The sequence below is a fragment of the Solanum dulcamara genome, chromosome 8 (genome assembly GCF_947179165.1).
Source record: "Solanum dulcamara chromosome 8, daSolDulc1.2, whole genome shotgun sequence".
In the NCBI taxonomy this organism is placed as follows: Eukaryota; Viridiplantae; Streptophyta; class Magnoliopsida; order Solanales; family Solanaceae; genus Solanum; species Solanum dulcamara.
Genome location: NC_077244.1, coordinates 55,258,406 through 55,278,349, shown reverse-complemented (window position 1 = coordinate 55,278,349; position 19,944 = coordinate 55,258,406). Strand labels below are relative to the sequence as shown.

The 19,944-nt window shown below is 35.8% G+C and overlaps 1 pseudogene; it reads left to right on the top strand.

The window, feature by feature from the left end:
* Positions 1–70: 70 nt before the first annotated feature.
* Positions 71–11,882, top strand: LOC129899969 (homeobox-leucine zipper protein ROC5-like; annotated as a pseudogene).
* Positions 11,883–19,944: the final 8,062 nt, after the last annotated feature.

Below are 19,944 nucleotides of genomic sequence, written 5' to 3'. Positions count from 1 at the left end.
GTTGTAAAGGACCCCATTTGAGAGCTGTCACATGCCATTGACAGCCCTCTCATAAACTTTCTGCAAATATATAATCATTATTAATATGTTTATGCTAATTAACATTTTTTTGGTTCATTTTATTGTCCTTTTGGTATCAGTGTATTCAAAGAAAATTCACATCCTGACCAAAAACAAGACTAGAACTGGCAACCAAATTATTGGCATAAAACCTAACCATTTCACAACAGAAGCCACAAGGGCATCCGTTATAGTGGTTGACAACAATCTGACTTTGGTAGAGACTAGAAACATTGATGAATGAGGTACGTTCGTTCTTCATCCTAATTTATTACTCCTGAGTCTCATTTTAGTTGTCATATTGCGCGTTTTGAAAGTTAATTGACTAATTTTCAAAGTTAAATTATATTACTTTAACTATATATTAAAAAACTATACGAAAAGTAGTATAAGTTACAAATTTTTTTCATATCAATATGATAAAAAATATATATCTTAAAATGTTAGTCGAAGTTCCTATAGTTTAACTCTGAAAAAGGAAACAATGACAACTAAAATGGGAGGGAGGGAGTAATTAAGAACTTTCATTTGTTAACCACTTATACCCTCATTTGGTGTGAAATTAAAATTATTGCTTCATTTTTTCCTTTTATGTTTAGTTCTACTCTTACTTTTACTATATTTAACATATTTATTTAATTAATGGTGTTTCAATTAATTGTTACGTATTTTTTTTTTATCAATTAAGTTTAACTTTGAAGTCATAAACACAAGAATATGTTGACCTATTATTTTCTATCTGTAGAGTCGACGGGTGGAGATGTTTCCATGCTTTATTGGTAAAGTCAATACTTTTGATGTAATTTCTACTGGCATAGGTGAAAGCAAGAGTGGTACTCTATTATTGGTATTTTTTCTTGGTTCTCTATTATTGGTATTTTTTCTAACTCATTATTTTGATGGAAGTGACATATCTAATTTTTATATTATTTTCTGCACTGTTAGTGTGATCATTTTAACATTTTATTAAATTGTAATTTTAGCAATTGTCCATTAATGACATTTAATGTCATCTTTATTATTCTTTCTTTAATGTATAAAAATGTCTTTCATTATCATTTTTATTTAGTGCAAGACTAAATCATTCCATTATGTATTTTAAATCTAATTTTTAATCCAAATTCCGACGCCACCCCCCTTCTCCCTCCTTCACCGGCGAGAAACCATAGCCACCGACGAGCACCTTTCGTCCTCCGAGCTGCTGTCCAGCGAACAGTAACCAAGCAGCGGCGACCTCCACGCACGGCAACAGCAGCAGCACCTGCTGTCCAGCGAACATCAACGACACGAGCTGCAACAACTCCGGCGACGCGCAGCGTTGGAGCAGCTGCAGCTGCAGCGTTGTTTGGCTGCTGCCGAGCTCTTGTGAGAGGACCATTGTGGATCGGTGGAAATGGTACTGCTGAAATACATCTCAAGTTTTTCCGGCGAAGCTCCAGTTTTTCCGGCGAAGCTCTAGTTTTTCCGGCAAAGTTTTTTTTTTTTTTTTTCAGGTGTACAGATCTGTATTTCCGGTGACGAACAACCGCTGCAACACAACTAAGTACACCGACGTGAACAGTACTCCGACGTGAGCAGTATTTTCCGGCGGCAACCAGGTTCATTTCTACCGGAGTTGGTACCTCCGGTTTTTATATCTTTATATTCTATCCTTTGTTCATATACTTGTAGTTACATTTTGCCGATTTTAAACCCCCGAATAATTTATTAGTTCATACGCATTTTCGTGGCTTTGGATAGTGATGGTAGACTAGGGTCATGTTCTCGCTCATTGACGGGGACGAGGGTAAGGAGAGGTAAGTGGGTTAAGGGAGCGTCTAGACTGAGAATAGGTTCTTGAAACATTGGGACGTTAACGGGTAAATCCATAGAACTGGTTAAGATTCTAAAGAAGAGGAAGATTAATATAGCCTGTGTCCAGGAGACAAAATGGGTCGGCTCTAAAGCTAAGGAGGTAGACGGGTATAAGCTTTGGTTTTCTGGTAAATCGAAGTATAGAAATGGGGTAGGCCTTTTAATAGACAGTGATTTAAGGGATCAGGTGGTGGAGGTTAGGAGAGTCAATGATAGGATGATGTCGATTAAAATGGTCGTTGAAGGGATCACGTTGAACGTTATTAGTGCTTATGCGCCGCAAGCGGGCTTATGCGAGGAGGATAAGAGGCGCTTTTGGGAGGAGTTAGACGAGTTAGTGGGAGGCATACCACCTACTGAGAAGCTTGTCATGGGAGGAGATTTCAATGGGCACATCGGATCTATTTCGGGAGGGTATGATGATTTGCATGGGGGCTTTGGCTTCGGGGACAGAAATAGAGGAGGAACCACACTGTTGGATTTCGCAAGAGCTTTCGGATTGGTGATAGCCAACTCGAGTTTCCCAAAGAAGGAGGACCACTTGGTAACCTTCCGTAGTTCAGTGGCTAAAACTCAGATAGATTTTTTACTCCTTAGGAAGGATGATAAAGGTTTGTGCAAAGACTGTAAGGTCATCCCGATCGACAACCTTACAACCTGACATAAACTCTTAGTGATGGATTTAGGGATAAAGATGACGAAGACGAGGAGGGTCGGGGAAGAACGACCTAGGATCAGATGGGGGAGTTTGACAACGGTTAGTGCCCTTGAGATGGGAGAGAAATTGAAGGATATGGGAGCCTGGGATAGTAGTGGGGATGCGAACGATATGTGGGATAGGACAGCTAGTTATATTAGGGCTGTAGCAAGGGAATTGCTAGGAGTCTCGACAGGTAGTCGTAGTCGGCATCGAGGGGACTGGTGGTGGAATGGAGAAGTGCAAGGGAAAGTGGAAGCAAAGAAGGTGGCATATGCTAAGCTGATGGAGAGCAAGGATGAGGTGGAGAAGTGGACGAATGGAGAACTGTATAAGATAGCGAGGAAGGAGGCGAAGTCGGCGGTTGCAACGGCAAAAATGGCAGCTTTTGAACGTCTTTACGCTGAACTGGAAGAGAAATGTGGGGACAGAAAATTATTCAGGCTAGCCAGGGCCCGGGAGAGAAGGGCACGCGATGTGGATCAAGTGAAGTGCATTAAAGACGAAGATGGAAAAGTATTGGTAGAGGAGACCCTTATCAAACAAAGATGGCAGTCATACTTCCATAAACTTTTGAATGACAAAGGGGACAGAGAAATTGTGTTGGGAGATTTGGAACATACAGGAAGGAGTCACGATTTTGGGGGTTGTAGGAGTATTACGGTCGATGAGGTTAAGAATGATGTTCGCAGAATGCGCTGGGGAAGAGCGACCGGACCTGACGAGATCCCTGGAGAATTTTGGAAGAGTGCGGGCTCGGTAGGTTTGGAATGGCTGACTAGGTTATTTAATGTCATCTTTACGACGGCAACGATGCCCGTAGAATGGAGATCGAGCATCATGATCCCGCTTTACAAAAACAAAGGGGATAGCCAGAGCTGTGACAACTATAGAGGTATTAAGCTTCTAAGCCATACTATGAAAGTGTGGGAAAGAGTGGTAGAGATGAGGGTGAGGAGAGGCGTGTCTATTTCAGAGAACCAGTTCGGATTTATGCCGGGACGCTCAACTACAGAAGCCATCCACCTTATGAGGAGACTAATGGAGCAATATAGGGAGAGGAAGAGAGACTTGCATATGGTATTCATCGACTTGGAAAAGGCTTACGATAAAGTCCCACGAGAGATACTATGGAGATGTTTGGAGGCTAAAGGTGTACCTATAGCGTACATAAGGGTGATCAAGGACATGTACGAGGGTGCCAAAACCAGGGTAAGGACAGTAGGAGGGGACTCAGAACGCTTCCCAGTTATGATGGGGTTGCATCAAGGATCAGCTCTTAGCCCGTTCCTATTTGCCTTGGTGATGGATGGATTGACGCGACAAATTCAAGGTGAGGTGCCATGGTGTATGCTTTTTGCGGACGACATAGTCCTCATCGATGAGACTCATAGCGGAGTTAACGCTAAGCTGGAAGATTGGAGATGCACCTTGGAGTCTAAGGGGTTTAAGCTGAGTAGGACCAAGACAGAGTACCTAGAGTGCAAGTTCAGTGAGACACTTCAAGAGGTTGGCGCGGAAGTTAGGCTCGGGGACCAAGCCATCCAAAAGAGAAGTAGTTTTAAGTACCTTGGTTCTATCATGCAAGACAGCGGAGAGATCGACGAGGATGTCACACACCGTATTGGGGCAGGATGGATGAAATGGAGGCTCGCCTCCGGGGTGTTATGTGACAAGAAGGTGCCACCACAACTTAAGGGCAAGTTCTACAAAGTGGTCGTTAGACCAGCTATGTTATATGGGGCGGAGTGTTGGCCAGTTAAGGTCTCCCACGTGCAAAAGATGAAGGTTGCCGAGATGAGAATGTTGAGATGGATGTGTGGGCATACCAGGAGTGACAGGATTAGAAATGAGGCTATTCGAGAAAAGGTAGGAGTGGCCGCGGTGGAAGACAAGATGCGGGAAACGCGACTGAGATGGTTTGGACATGTGAAGAGGAGAGTCCCAGATGCACCAGTGCGGAGATGTGAGAGGTTGGCCATGGATGGTTTCAGAAGAGGTAGGGGTAGGCCGAAGAAATATTGGGGAGAGGTGATCAGACAGGACATGGCGCATTTACGACTTACCGAGGACATGACCCTAGATAGGAGGGTGTGGAGGACACACATTAGGGTAGAAGGCTAGTACATAGTGGTTTTATTCACCCTTATTCGTAGGCGTATTAACGCACTATGATTCCTTGTACTCTGATGTATATTATTTATGGTATTTATGTTATTATCTAATAATAATATCTACTGTTTTTTGTGCTTTGATTATACTATTGTTTGGACCGTTTTCGTCATCTACTTATTTACTCTAATAATCTTGTCTGACCTTTTACTATGCTTTTATTGAGCCGAGGGTCTTTCGAAAACAGCCGTCCTACATTGGTAGGAGTCAGGTCTGCGTACACTCTACCCTCCCCAGAACCACGATGTGGGATTTCACTGGGTTGTTGTTGTTGTTGTTGTTGTTGTAATCTAATTATCACTAATAAGTGGTGCACTAAATCATATTATTATGTATTTTTAATCTAATTATCACTAATAAGTGGTGCACTAAATAAAGATGATAATGAAAGACATTTTTATACACTAAAGAAAGAATAATAAATATGACATTAAATGTCATCAATGGACAATTGCTAAAATTGCAATTTAATAAAATGTTAAAATGATCACACTAACAATCCCCCACTCATTTTAATATTGTATAAGAGAGTTTATCAGCTGAAGGAAGATTACTATACATAATGAAGGTGTGTTCTACATTGAACCTCCACTTAGTGAAACAATAACTTTTACTCCAGAGTCGTAGTGGTCTCAGACTTGAACTATGACTGCTTAAGGGACATAAAATATTACTGCTCACACATAGTAATCAAGGTATTATCACGAGCTTTATAAGCCAACACATTACGGCCTTGTGCTATCCCGGTTTTATGAGTGCTTTTGAGAATAAGCCTAATTCTCATAGGAAGCGGCCTACTTCCATACTCACATAAGTGAAATCTGTCGAGAGTGCTCCTATAAATTTAACACTCCACCCATACGGGCTACAGATTTTCATTAAGAGTTTTTTAAACTCAACCTCCACAATTCACTACAGGAAACAATGCACTCACATCATAGGGAGGGAATAAAAAATAGTGCATTTTTTTTTCCACAACAAGTCATCATATGATTCGTTTTTCCCATTGAACCTGGTTATAGGATCTCTAGTCTCCAGGTTGGGTTTCCTCATATATGACTCATGGATTTATAGGCTTCAATCCCATTCCCCTCGATGTGCTCCAGACCTTTTCTCTTGTTAAGGCCTTAGTAAGAGGATCTGTAAGATTTTCACAAGATTTGACATAATCAACATTAATGGTACCACTTGTCAAATATGATCTTACATTACTGTGTTTCCTCCTTATAGGTCTGGATTTACCGTTGTAATAACGATTTTAAACTCTACCAATTGCTGCAGTGCTATCACAATGAATTAAAATTGGAGGAATTGATTTTTCAAAATAAGGTATTTGAAATAATAAATCTCTTAACCAATTCGCTTCCTCACTAGCTGAAGCTAAAGCAATTAGTTCAGCCTCCATGGTAGAGTTAGCAATTATAGTTTGTTTTTTTTATTTCCAACAAACAGCATCACCACCCAATGTAAAAATGTAACCAGTGGTAGAACAAGAATCACCTGCTAGAGTGTTCCAATCTGTATCAGAAAAGCCTTCAAGTACATCAGGATATTTTTTATAGAACAAACCACAAGTTTTTGTTCCAATTAAATATCTCATAACTCTTGTTATAGCATGCCAATGTTCATTACCTGGCTTGCTAGTAAACCTGCTAAGTACTCCTACTGCATATGCAATATCAGGCCTAGTGCAATCAGTCACATATCTCAAACTTCCAATTACGCTAGCATATTCCTTTTGATTTATCACATCATTTTCACTTTGAACAGGAAACAAGTGTACACTTGAATCAAAAGGAGTTAAAACATGCTTGCAATCAAGAAAGTTATATTTTTTAAAAAAATTTCTCAACATAATGTGACTGGTCAAGGAAAATTCCATCACATGTTCTAGTAATTTTTATTCCCAGAATAAAATTTGCCTCACCAAGATCTTTCGTATCAAAATGGCTTTTAAGAATGTTCTTAGTATCATTAATAACATTCATATTCGAGCCAAAGATCAATAAATCATCAACATATAGACAAATAATAACATGTGTATTATTCCAAGACTTATGATATATACACTTATCACACTCATTTGTTTTAAAATCATTTTCAATCATGCAAGAATCAAACTTTTCATGCCATTGCTTTGGTGCCTGTTTCAAGCCATATAGGGATTTAGTAAGTTTACATACTTTGCTTTCTTGGCCTGCTTCAACAAAACCTTCAGGTTGTTCCATATAAATTTCTTCATTAAGTTCTCCATTTAAAAAAACAGTTTTTACATCCATTTGATGAATATGCAAATCAAAAATTACATCCATAGCAATTAAAAGTCTAATGGATGTAATTCTTGTAACCGGAGAAAAAGTATCAAAAAAATCTAAGCCTTCTAGTTGCTTAAATCCTTTAGCAACTAGTCTAGCCTTATATTTATCGATTGATCCATCTGGCTTTAACTTTTTTCGTAAGACCCATTTGCAACCAATTGTTTTACAACCTGGTGGTAAATCAACTAACTTCCAATTTTTATTAGAAATTAGTGATTCCATTTCATCATTTATAGCCTCTTTCCAAAAAATAGAATCATGCGAAGATAAAGCTTCTTGTAAAGTGAAAGGGTCATCTCCAACATTAAAAACATAAAAATCAGGCCCAAAATCTTTTTCTACTCTAGCTCTTTTACTTTTTCTTAACTCAAAATCATCAATTTCTTTATTTTTTAAAATGGAAGAAGAAGAACTAGGTAGTGATAAAATATTTTGTTCAATTTTTTGACCCCCACTATTTTTAGAATCAAAAGGAAATTTATTTTCATGAAAAATAGCATCACCTGATTCTATTACAATATTATCTTCAAGATTAAAAAATCTATAGGTTGTACTATTTGAAGCATAACCAAGAAAAGCACAAGTAGTAACTTTCTTACCCAATTTTGTAATTTTGGGATCCATTAGCCTCACAAAGGCTAGACAACCCCAAACTCTTAGATATCCCAAATTTGGCTTGTGATCTTTCCACAACTCAAAAGGTGTTAGTTTAGTCTTTTTATGAGGCACTCGATTTAACACATAACACGCAGTCAAAATTGCTTCACCCCAAAAATTCAAAGGTGCATTTGACTCAATAAGCATGGCATTAGTCAATTCAACCAAAGTTCTATTTTTCCTTTCCGCTACACCATTAGATGAAGGAGAATAAGGAGGAGTAGTTTCATGAATTATTCTCAATGATCTAACAAAAGAATTAAACTCATTTGAGTCATATTCACGGCCTCTATCACTTCTAATTCCTTTTATTTTCTTTCCAAACTGATTTTCAACCTCATGGAGAAAAAAATTAAAATTTTCAAAAGCATCACTTTTATTTTTCATTAAGTAAACATATGTAAACTTAGAAAAATCATCAATGAAAGTGATAAAATATCTATTTTCTCCACGAGTTAAAATTCCTCCAAGTTCACAAATATCAGTGTGAACTAATTCTAATAAATCAGTGTTTCTTTCAACTTTAAAATGAGGTTTTTTAGTGATTTTTGCTTTACTACAAGCTTCACACTTCTCAAAATTCTTTTTAATCACTGGGATTAATCCTAAATTACTCATGATTCCAACATAACGATCATTAATATGACACAAACGAGCATGCCAAAAATTAGTAGAAGAAAGCATGTAAATAGAAGTAGAAATTTTATTCATTTCAACATTCAGTTTAAACATTCCATCACAAGCATACCCCTTTCCCACAAAAATACCTTTTTTCACAATTACATATTGATCAGATTCAATAATTTGTTTAAAGCCTGCTTTATTAAGAAGAAAACTAGACATCAAGTTTTTTCTCATGGAAGGAGTATAAAGTACATCTTTCAAAGTTAATATCCTTCCAGAGGTAAAACACAATTCGACATCTCCCGTTCCAAGCACTTGAGTAGTATGAGAATCACCGAGCATGATGGTTTTGGGCTCTCCAAAAGGAGTATATTTTTTAAACCAATCTTTGTCATAACAGACATGACGGTTTGCACCAGAATTAGCCCATCATCCATCAACATTCTCAACCATGTTTATGTCTGTAATCATTGCTACAAAAGGTTCTTCGGTAACGTTTGCCTGAGGTATAGGACCACGTTTCCGGTATCTGCAAAATCGAGCAATATGCTCACTCTTGCCACAGACAAAGCACAATCCTTTATCATAAACTTGTTGATTTTGTGCTTGGCTATTTTCACCATTATTTTTCTTGGGAAGTCTACCATTATTTTTCTTGAACTTTTTCTTCTTAGGCTTCAAAGAGGTATTTTTGTTAGATTCAGGAGTAGCATATTTTGAAGTAACTAAATTTACTTTCGTTGTGGTGTTGCTCTCTTCATTTTGTAAAAGTACATCTTGGCCCCTTGCCTCCTCTTCCATGCGTATTTTCATGATCAAAGTCTCAAGAGAGGTTTTCTTTTGTTTGTGTGCATAGTTTTTAAAAACTCCTTCCATGAAGGTGGAAGTTTGTCTATTATGCCACAAACAATAAGGTTGTCTCCAATTTTGACTTCCTCGGACCTGAGCTCTCCAACGATCATTATAAAATCATGAGCTTGGTCTATCACTGATTTGTCATTCACCATTTGGAAACGAAAAAATCGACTAGCAGCATATTTTTTTGCTCCAGCTTCTTCGGTATCATATTTACTCTGCAATGTTTTCCATATTTTCTTTGCACTAGAGTAAGTTCTATCATAATAATCATAACAATTATCAGATAGACAATTAAGAATATAATACCGACACTTATAGGAATCATTATTGTACTTTTCCACTTTCTCTTGATGAGAAATAAGTTCATCATTATCCATGGAGAGAATGTCAACTTTATTAGGATTTTTTTGAGTTAACACATATGAAACATTGAGAAGACTTAAGTAGAAAAGTACTTTACCCTTCCATCTCTTGAAATGATTACCATTGAACCGAAATGGCTTGTTTAGATCTCCCATCTTGATATCCGTGGATTTTTCAATTATAGCCATATTGAATCTCCTTAAAATTGTTGGTGAAATTATAAGATTACAAATTACAATTGAAAAATAAAATGAAGAAATTAACTTCACTTCTTGGCTGAGGCGCGGATATCTCGCTCTCTTTAAGGAGATTCAAGCCCACAACAGTAAATTATTTCACTGATCCAGCAGTAGTCCTCTTGACTTGTCCCCTCCAAGATACAACAGCCTTATCACAAAAATGTAACTCAACAAACTCTGGACAAAAGTTGAGTTTCAAGCTCTACACAAAGAACACCTCCATTCAACTAATAAGAACTCTCTTTTTTATATAAACTTAACTCTCTCAATTTTTTCTTCTCTTATCCTACTTTCAAAACAAAGAAGACCTCTCTATTTATAGGAGAGAAAATCATACAAAGATGAAAAAATAATAAAATGCCATCATTATCATCATTTAGTGTACCATTATGATTTAGTGCACCATTATGATTTAGTGCACCACTTATTAGTGATAATTAGATTAAAAATACATAATGGAATGATTTAGTCTTACACTAAATAAAGATGATAATGAAAGACATTTTTATACACTAAAGAAAGAATAATAAATATGACATTAAATATCATCAATGGACAATTGCTAAAATTGCAATTTAATAAAATGTTAAAATGATCACACTAACATGCACTAATAGCTTGAAAGTATTGATTTGCAGATTAAAACTGAATTTCAGATTATTTCTAATATGGTTCCTGTCCGTGAAATGTAATTTCTACGTTTCTGTCAAAAACGTGATGAAGGAACTTGGGTTATCGTAGATATGTCTGTTGACACAATTGAAGAAGGTTCACAACAATATAAAATTGGAAATTGTCGAAGGCTCCCTTCAGGTTGTATTATTCAAGATATGTCTAATGGTCACACCAAGGTAATTCAACTTAAATTGTCTTTCCATTTTGAGTCCCATGCAGGCCTTAAGTTGGTTGTCGAGTTGTCCTAATTGTGATCTCCAACAATGATCATTTTACTTTAGTTGGTAATTAGGTTAATATTTCATGCAATTGTTCATATTTTTTTCCTTAGTGGCTTAATATTTTCTGGTTACTTGGATCGAGCATATGGAATATGATGAAATTTTTGTCCACCCTTTGTATCGCCCTTTGATCAGGAGTGGTCTAGGATTTGGCGCACAAAGGTGGATGTCCTCTTTGCAAAGGCAATCTGAGTTATTGAGAGTGATGACATCATTTGTAAATTCCACAGGTAATTTTGATAAAGTTTTATTTGCGGCAGTTGAATCAAAGGGTGAGATAGATATAGAAATATTAGCTTTGAAGTACGCTTGGAACAACGAACGAGGGGTATGAGAAGAGAGTTTCGAAGGTCAGTAACTTTTGTGCGGGGATTTGTGGAAAACAATTCAATTAGAAAATGAATTAAGAAGATGCAAATATGATGATGAGGAAGAACAATGGTGACCCTAGTGAACCTATCAAGTGCTACAAAGACGATTCGACTACCGATAAAACAACAAAGTTTGTTTGAATTCTTCACTAATAAAAATAAGAGGAGCCAATGGGATATCTTGTCCTATAGTGGTCCCATGCAAAATATCGTCCACATTTCTAAGGGTCAAAATCGTGACGATACCATCTCTCTTTTCTGTACTAATGTGAGTGATTAATTGTTGCTTATTTTAGAAACATGACATGATTGGTTCTTATATCTTATCATTGATTTAATTACCAAGCTTTTCTTTTGATTTGAACATGTAGTTGGATGACAATAACATGTTGATCTTTCAAGATACTTGCACGGATGCAACTGGTTCTCTTTTAGTATATTCATTAGTTGATTCTTCATAAATGAATGTAGTGAGGGGGGGGGGGGGGGGCTCTTCTTGTGTGGATCTCTTGCCCAATGGAATTTCAATAGTCCCTGATTTATCTGAGAAGAATAATAATGGATTTTGCAGTGGATCATTGGTGACTATCAGGTTTCAAATGTTGGTGAGCAATCTTTCTGCAACAGACCTTCCAGAAAAGTCAATCAGAGAAGCAAATGACATCATCTCTCGTACAATTCAAAAGATCAAAACTGCTCTCAAATGCAAGTGATTCTTCAAGATGAATTGTTATATACTATGTTTTTTTTATTTTATAATAATGAGACACTACTTGAATTGTTCTTTCTTTTTGTCTAGAGTCCTGAATAACATATAATGTTTTTAATGTCAATGATAATATGATATTATTGTATCATGCTATTTTGAGTTTACCTAGAAACTATCTTTTTTGATGGTTTGTTGCTAGTTTGATTTTGCTTTACTATGAATAGCCTTAATCTATGGTTTGTTGCTAGTTTGATTTTGCTTTACTATGAATAGCCTTAATCTCAAGCTAACTTGATAATAAAATGAGTGAAATCAGCACAAGTATGAATCTCATATTAAGTGGTAAGTACTACCATTTGAGAGTGATGTCTTGAGAATTATAATAGTTTTTAAGGAATGGAAATTGTTTTAAAAGAAAATAACTTATGCTCACCCAAAAAAAGTACATTAAGTAGCTTTTGGTGCAAATATATTCTGGTAATATAAAATGATTACACACTGATGAATTTCATGATGAAAAAGAAATACCTTTCACTGTATTGGCAAGTTTGAGTGGCTGAATCTTGTGTTAAATCTTCTCATTACCAAAATTATCAATGATAATATCATTCCCAATTTTTGCTAACATTCTTATTATGATTCGAACATAATTAATGTCTCGTGATTTAATATTACTTGTGATACTAGTAACCAAATAATTTTTAGCTAACATTTATATATGATTATGATTTAATATTTCAAAATACAAATGATGTAGATAATTTTATTGGATCGATACCAGAAACTCGATATTCAAAGTAGAAAATCTTCCAAATTCCTATAATTTAGTTCATAATTTTGATACTAGAGTCTTGAGATCAATGATCCTGCAACTAAAATTAGTTTCTAGCCTTTCCTAGAAAAGATATTTTCTTTCTTTTATTTTTGTTAGGAATTTTATGAATATATTCTATTAATTTTACTTTTCATTCTTTATGTTATGTATTGTAGAAATTCTTTTTAATTATATAAATTGAATTCTTCTTGTAAAGTGTAATGACCCTCTAGATCACTTCCTTTTTATTATCTTTCTTGTCATTTAGAGCTTTTCCATAGTGACCCTAAGTCATTTATGACTTGGTGAGACTGACAGTTCGGTCACCTGGTCGTTTGTTTGATTTTTATGCAAGTTTTTGTGTTTTGGAATTCTAAAATTGAAATGGTTGATTTCGATCAAAACATCAGGTAAATGGACTCAAAATACAATTCTGACGGTTCTATTAATTTCCAAACATGGAGTTTGGTCTAGGAGGACCTTTGGTTTAGATTTCGACGCTTCCGAACTCATTTTGAGCAACTTTGTGGCTTATGGTTAAAACTGAGCTTGGGTATGGGACCCACATTTTGTTGAAACAACTTCTGTTAGATGTCTTGACGGTTTCATTGAGTCCAAAATATCGTTTCTGATTGAGTAGCATATTTGCTTTGCGTTGGTGGGACCCCGAGGTAATTTCGAAGGACCAACAGAGACTTGGGATTTTTGAAACTAAGTGCTAGTGCGGAAGTACGATAATAATGCGGAAGCTCAAATCTTATTCAAGTAACAAATAACAAAATCCACTAAAGTTTATTACATACAATCCCCAAAATCTAAAAGTCATCACATCAAAAACATCTAATCTCAACTATCAAATCTGAGAGTATCAAATATCAGAATAGATAAATAGAATAGTTTGTGTCCAAACTAAGAACATCATGCCATGACTAAAGAAATCCAACAGGAGTTAGAGGACATAGCTCACCCTGAAATATGACGTGCCGAACACTGGCTAGAGCTGAGAGCGAGTCGAAGTCGATAGTACACTCGCTGCACTCCAAAAATAAAATTAAGAAAAATAGAAGTAGGGGTCCGTAAAGGGCAACATGTACTGAGTAGGTATCATCGGCCGACTCAAAATAGAAACTAATATGCATAAAGTAATACAGGAAATCAACTATAGCACTTAACAGGTGACAAACAACAAGATCAAGATCAAGTGACAACATAACAAAATAATTACGTAATCAGTCACTATATCAAGCATATACATGAGGACTCAGGTCTCCACACCACGGTCTTTTCAAAAATGAGTTGAGATTGGGTCGTAGTAGGTCATTTTAATTTATATTTCCTTTAATATTATCGTGTCAGAATGTGACATCCGATCCAAACACACCATATCGAAACATGACATCTGATCCAAATATACTGTGTCAAAATGTGACACCCAATTCAAATATACCATATCGGTATGTGACACCCGATCTAATTATACTGTATCAGAATATGACACCCGATTTAAATATACCATGTCGGAACGTGATACTCGATCCAAATGTACCATATCGGAACGTGACACCCGATCCAAATATATCATGTCAGCTCGTGACACCCGATCCAAATATACCATAGCGGCTTGTAACACCCGATCCAAATATAATTAATTTATTATTTTTTATTATTACATTCCACTTCATTAATAATATTTCATCAAGCCTTCTTTATTCAAGGCATCACTTTTGATAGGGCAAGTTAAAGATTATGAATTTCACAGTCTTGGGATTGCAGACTAATCACAACAACATATCAATCACGCAATCACAACAATTAAATGCATAGTAAATTTCACACATTACTCAATGATTATCAATCACTATTAAGAGTCTATATATGATGTAGAATAAACCATAACCTACCTCACCGAAGAACCGAAGTCAAGAAGGCTAATTCACCAATGCTTTTTCTTTCCTCAATGCCTCAGAACATTTTCAATATAAAAAGTATACAACATACATAAGCAAACGAATCTGTAGACACCCATATTATATATGTTCAACCTAGACCCAACAACTCACCCAATTTTATAATTAATTTCTTAAATCGCAAGCCTAGGGTTAAGTCTTAATTCCTCCAAATAACATAACTTTAATGGTATTTATATAATACAATACACCTAATATTTAATAACATATACTATTATATCATAACTTAAATCATAATATGATAATTAAAAGAACAAAGTTTTATAATAGAGACTACTGTTACGAACAAATGCGCACTAAGAATATGAATTGGATAACCTTACTCCCGCTACCAATTCAATCATATCTATTTATCTAAACTCTTTTCTCATCATTCCTTTATCATTAGTTAATCATTGGTCACCAAGGCCTTATTCCCCAAATCCAACACGCTACAGACATGTTAACCTAACTTTGGTGTTAATTTCTTTACCATCAATCATAGTTGCCTCAAGGGAAAGTAATGATTGCACAATAAAGAAAAGAAGATAAAAGTTCTTAAATTGTCGCCTAAGACAATTTTTCACGAGTACTCACGTCTTCTTCGTAAGATGCCACAATTGTTTTGCAGTGGTTAACAAACATCAACCCTATTAAAAATCTTATTTTAATAAATATAAAACAAGTGGTATAGGATATTAAATAAAATATCACTTTAGCTCACCAATTAAATTAGTTATCTAAAGTTACCTCCAACTATATAACCATAGTTATCGACTAGTCCAAAATATCCATTAAAAATTTATGAAATGAGTCTTTTATGAAACAAAAAATTGTAGTACTCAAAATAATCTAATGGGTCATTACAAGTGGTGGAGGACTTATGTGGAATGTCAGTGTTGCCCCAACTTACCTAGGTCCAGTTTCACGCCTTATTTTTGGAAAAATATGTGTCACATACCTTGAGGAATCATAAAAAGGATGAGTTCATGACATTGAAGCAAGGGAGTATGATAGTGGTTGCCAATAAGGCAAAATTTCATGCATTGTCCAGATATTCTACTCAACTGGTAATCATAGAGGATGAGAGAATTTGATTATTTGTGAAGGGGTTGAACCCCAAGTTACAGATTTTGTCTTTTCATATGACTTCAGCAAGCAAGAATTTCAATGAAGTCACAAATTTTGTGAAGAAAGTAGAGGGTGTGCGATGGGATGGGTGGGCTAAAGCTTTGGCGAAGAAGCCTAAAATACATGTAACTTTCAGGGATTTTATTTGGCCAATTCAGTCAGCGACACTTATTTCTACGAGTAATTTTCAGGTACTCCACAGCAGCATTCGGCTCAAGAAGGCCAAGGAGCTTCTTTTGTGCCAGGTAGCAAGCCATTCTTTGAGTGCGATTGTTTACTGTGGAGAGCCGGGACATATAAGGAGGGAGTGTCCCCACCCTCGCAAGACAGATTTAGCACCACAGCAGGCCACGACAATAATACCCACGGGCAGAGGAAAAAATGGTAGAAGACATCCATAAGGTAGGCGGGGAGGAAATTTGAGAGATCATGAAGGCCAAGGTAATAGTAGTGCAGGTCGAGAAGCAATGCAACCAGGCATGGAGGTGGCCCAACAGAATGACAGAGCTCAGTTTTATGTTTTTTGGGGCAAGATCGAGGTCAAAACGTCTGATGTAGTGACCACAGGTACTATTTTTATCTATGACATGATGAATTTTATTTTATTTGATCTGAGTTCTACTTATTTATATGTGTTAGTGCGATATGACTTGGTCTTTGATGAGATTTGTGATGTGATTGATTCCCCCATCCATGTTTCTACCTCTTTTGGAGAGTCTATTATAGTCACGCATATGTATCACATTTTTCATGTTATGTTTGTTGGGTTTCAGACTTGGAATGACTTAGTGATTTTAGACATGTATGATTTTGATGTGATCTTAGGAATGACTTGGTTGTCCTCCTATTATGTTGTGCTTAAATGTAATGCTAAGATTGTGACTTTAGAGATCCCAGGGATAGAAAAGTTAGAGTGGAAAGGGGTGTACAAGCCTAAGTCAGCTAAGGTCATATCCTTTCTCTAGGCTAGAAAAATGGTGGGGCGGGGTTATTTGGATTATTTGGACCATATTTAGAATGTTGATGTGGAGTCTCCCTCAATTAAGTCTATTCTGGTAGTGTGTGAATTTCCAAAAGTGTTTCCTACAGACTTTTCTGGTATGCCTCCTGATAGAGACATAGATTTTTGTATTGACCGGAAGCCGGACACTTGCCCGATTTCAATTACTCCTTACTGCATAGCTCTCGCAGAATTGAAAGAGCTTAAGGCTCAAATCCAAGAACTCCTTGATAAGGGATTTATCCATCCTAGTGCTTCTCTGTGGGGTGCCCCGATCATATTTATTAAGAAAAAAATGGTAACATGAGAATATCTATAGATTACCAGCAAAAGAATAGGGTCATCATTCAAAATAAGTATCCGTTGCCGCGCATTGATGACCTCTTTTATTAGTTGTGAGGTGCATCGGTTTTTTCAAAAATAGATATTGGGTCTGGGTACCATCAATTGAATATTAGACCAGAGGATGTGCCCAAGTCAGCTTTTAGAACCAGATATGGGCATTATGAGTTTTTGGTGATATTGTCTGGGCTGACCAATGCACCTGCAACCTTCATGAGTTTAATAAATGGGGTATTCAAGTCATTCCTAGATTCATTCGTGATTAAAAACTAAGTTCATGTCCTATAAAAGCAAAATAATCACAGACAAATACCACTTTACAATTCATACCCCCCTCCCCCAAAGTATGAGATTCGAAACTAAGATACCGTCACAGTATCAATATACTGACATGGTATCATTGAGGCTGATTCAGTCCTTAATGATACCACTATAATATATCTATATACTGTCAATATATCAGTGATTTCTATTTCAATCCTTCAGCTACATCTCAATGAAACCATCATATACGGGTATGATATCATTAAAGATCGTTTCATACAAATATTGTATGATACCATCATAGTATATATATTAAAGGTTTTTCTAAGTCATTAGATATTATATGAATGATACTAACACAATATATTCGTATATTATCATGATATTGAAAATTAATGAGACACTTTTGAAATCTTTAATGATATCATAACAATATATTGATACTTATCGGTATCATATAGGATTTGACTCTTTTTTAAGAAATAAAAATAAAACAATTAAAAAAATTATTAAAATCACAATCGTATTTATTAAACTAATTAGTAAATATATTCTTTGGGCGAAACCCATCGGTGGCCCCCTAAAGTTGGCACCAACTTTCACTTAGACACCTCAACTAGGCTTTGTTCATTTTAGACACCTCAAGTAAGGCTCCGATGTGTCATTTTGACATTTTGTGCTGACTTGGCACATTGCGTGTGCGTGCCATTTTAAGCTCGTGAAGAGCATTTTTCTTAAAAAATAATATTTTTTTTGTTGTTGTTCTTCATTTTTTAGCATTGTTTTGGACTGGTTCGAAATTCTTTGACCTAGAAGCTGCTGTTGATAGTGATGGGGATGAGGAAGAAGACGAAGGCGAACTATCTATTCTATTTTCTTTTGGATGTTAATTTGATTTATAGCTTAATTTGTTTACTTGACTGCATCAAAGAATGAAGAATTTCACAAAAATGTATTGAAAATATTATTTTTTTTAAAAAAAAATGGAATTGGGGATAAGCAGATGAAGTAGGATCGGGAATAGGTGGAGAATTTTATTTTTCATTAACACGGTCTGTCAGATCTTTAGGATCAATTTGAACATATGTTTGAAGCTGAACTTGTTTTTTTCCTCTTTAGATGATATAGATAGCATTGAGTGGGTGTTGGAGGAGAAAAAGATCTAGTGGAGGTAGGGGAGGGGTTAGGGTTGGGGTGGGTGGGTGGGGTTGGAGAAGACAACGACGGCGTGGGGGAGGGGTTGGGGTTGGGGTGAGTGGGGTTGGAGAAGATGACGACGGGGTAGGTGGGGGTTAATAGTTGTTAATTTTTATTTTAAAAAATATTATTTGAATAAAAAAATGTCACGTGTCATCAAATTATTGATCATTTTTTTTATTCAAAAGTCATTATTTGATAATTATTTTTGATATATATATATATGCCACGTGTCTTTATTTAATTTGCTGTTTTTAACACGTCAGTCGAATGCATTACACATACTTAATATGTTTTGGTGATTGTCAAAAAAGTCGTAAAATGACACATTCGACCCTTACATAAGGTGTCTAAAATGAACATCTCCTGGTTTAGGTGTCTAAGTGAAAGTTGGTGTCAACTTTAGGGGGCCACCGATGGATTTTGCCATATTCTTTGTGATACTTTGTCGGTATGTTGATACCATATCAGTATCATATAGGACTGAGCTTAATCCTCTGTGATACTCTATCGGTATATTGCTACCCTATTGATATCATGCAGGGTATGCACTGACGTCAACAAGCGAGTTTAAAAATAATTAAAGAGGATACATGGGTAATTAGTTTGGGCCAAATGGGTATTGGAAGGAATTATTTTGGGTGAGGTATGAGGTGGTAAATATTTTGTTTAAATGATCCATTTTGTGTAGTTTTCCCAAAAAAGAATTACATAGTTTGACTTGAGACAGAGTTTAAGAAAATAATAAAGACTTTTTAATCTTGTGGTCTTAAATTAAAGTTATGTCAAATGTATCAAAATAATGTTTAATCTTGTAGTCTTAAACATGTCACATGAAAAGTTGAAATTAAAATATTTTAAAGAAAAGAATTATTCTTTTTGAAACTGATTAAAAAAAAGTAGATTATTCTTTTTGAAACGGAGAGTGTAGCAAATGTTAAAACAGGCTATTTACCTACTTCCTAGTTGGGAAAATTACCTAAATGTACAGTATTCAAAAAATATTTACCATATAGAGCAACATAATTATTTTAACCATATATAGCAAATTGTTTGAATTAAATTAACTCTCACCTCCTATTTTCTCTTCCCCTGTTTCTCCAACTTTCCTACACCAATATTCTCTCCAATCTTCTCACCCATAATTTTCTCCAAAATTAGGGCAATACATAGCTTCATAGCTTCTCAACCACAACTTTCTACAATATTTGTACTCCAATTTTGGAATTAAGTGACGTGTATTCGATGGAATCTCACTTCTCAGAAGAAAACTTTTTGTTCTCCATAGCCAAAAAGAGGAAGAAGCAAACATGAGCAACAAATAGTATGATATTCAACAATATTCATGCGAAATTTTCTCCAAAATTTTTTA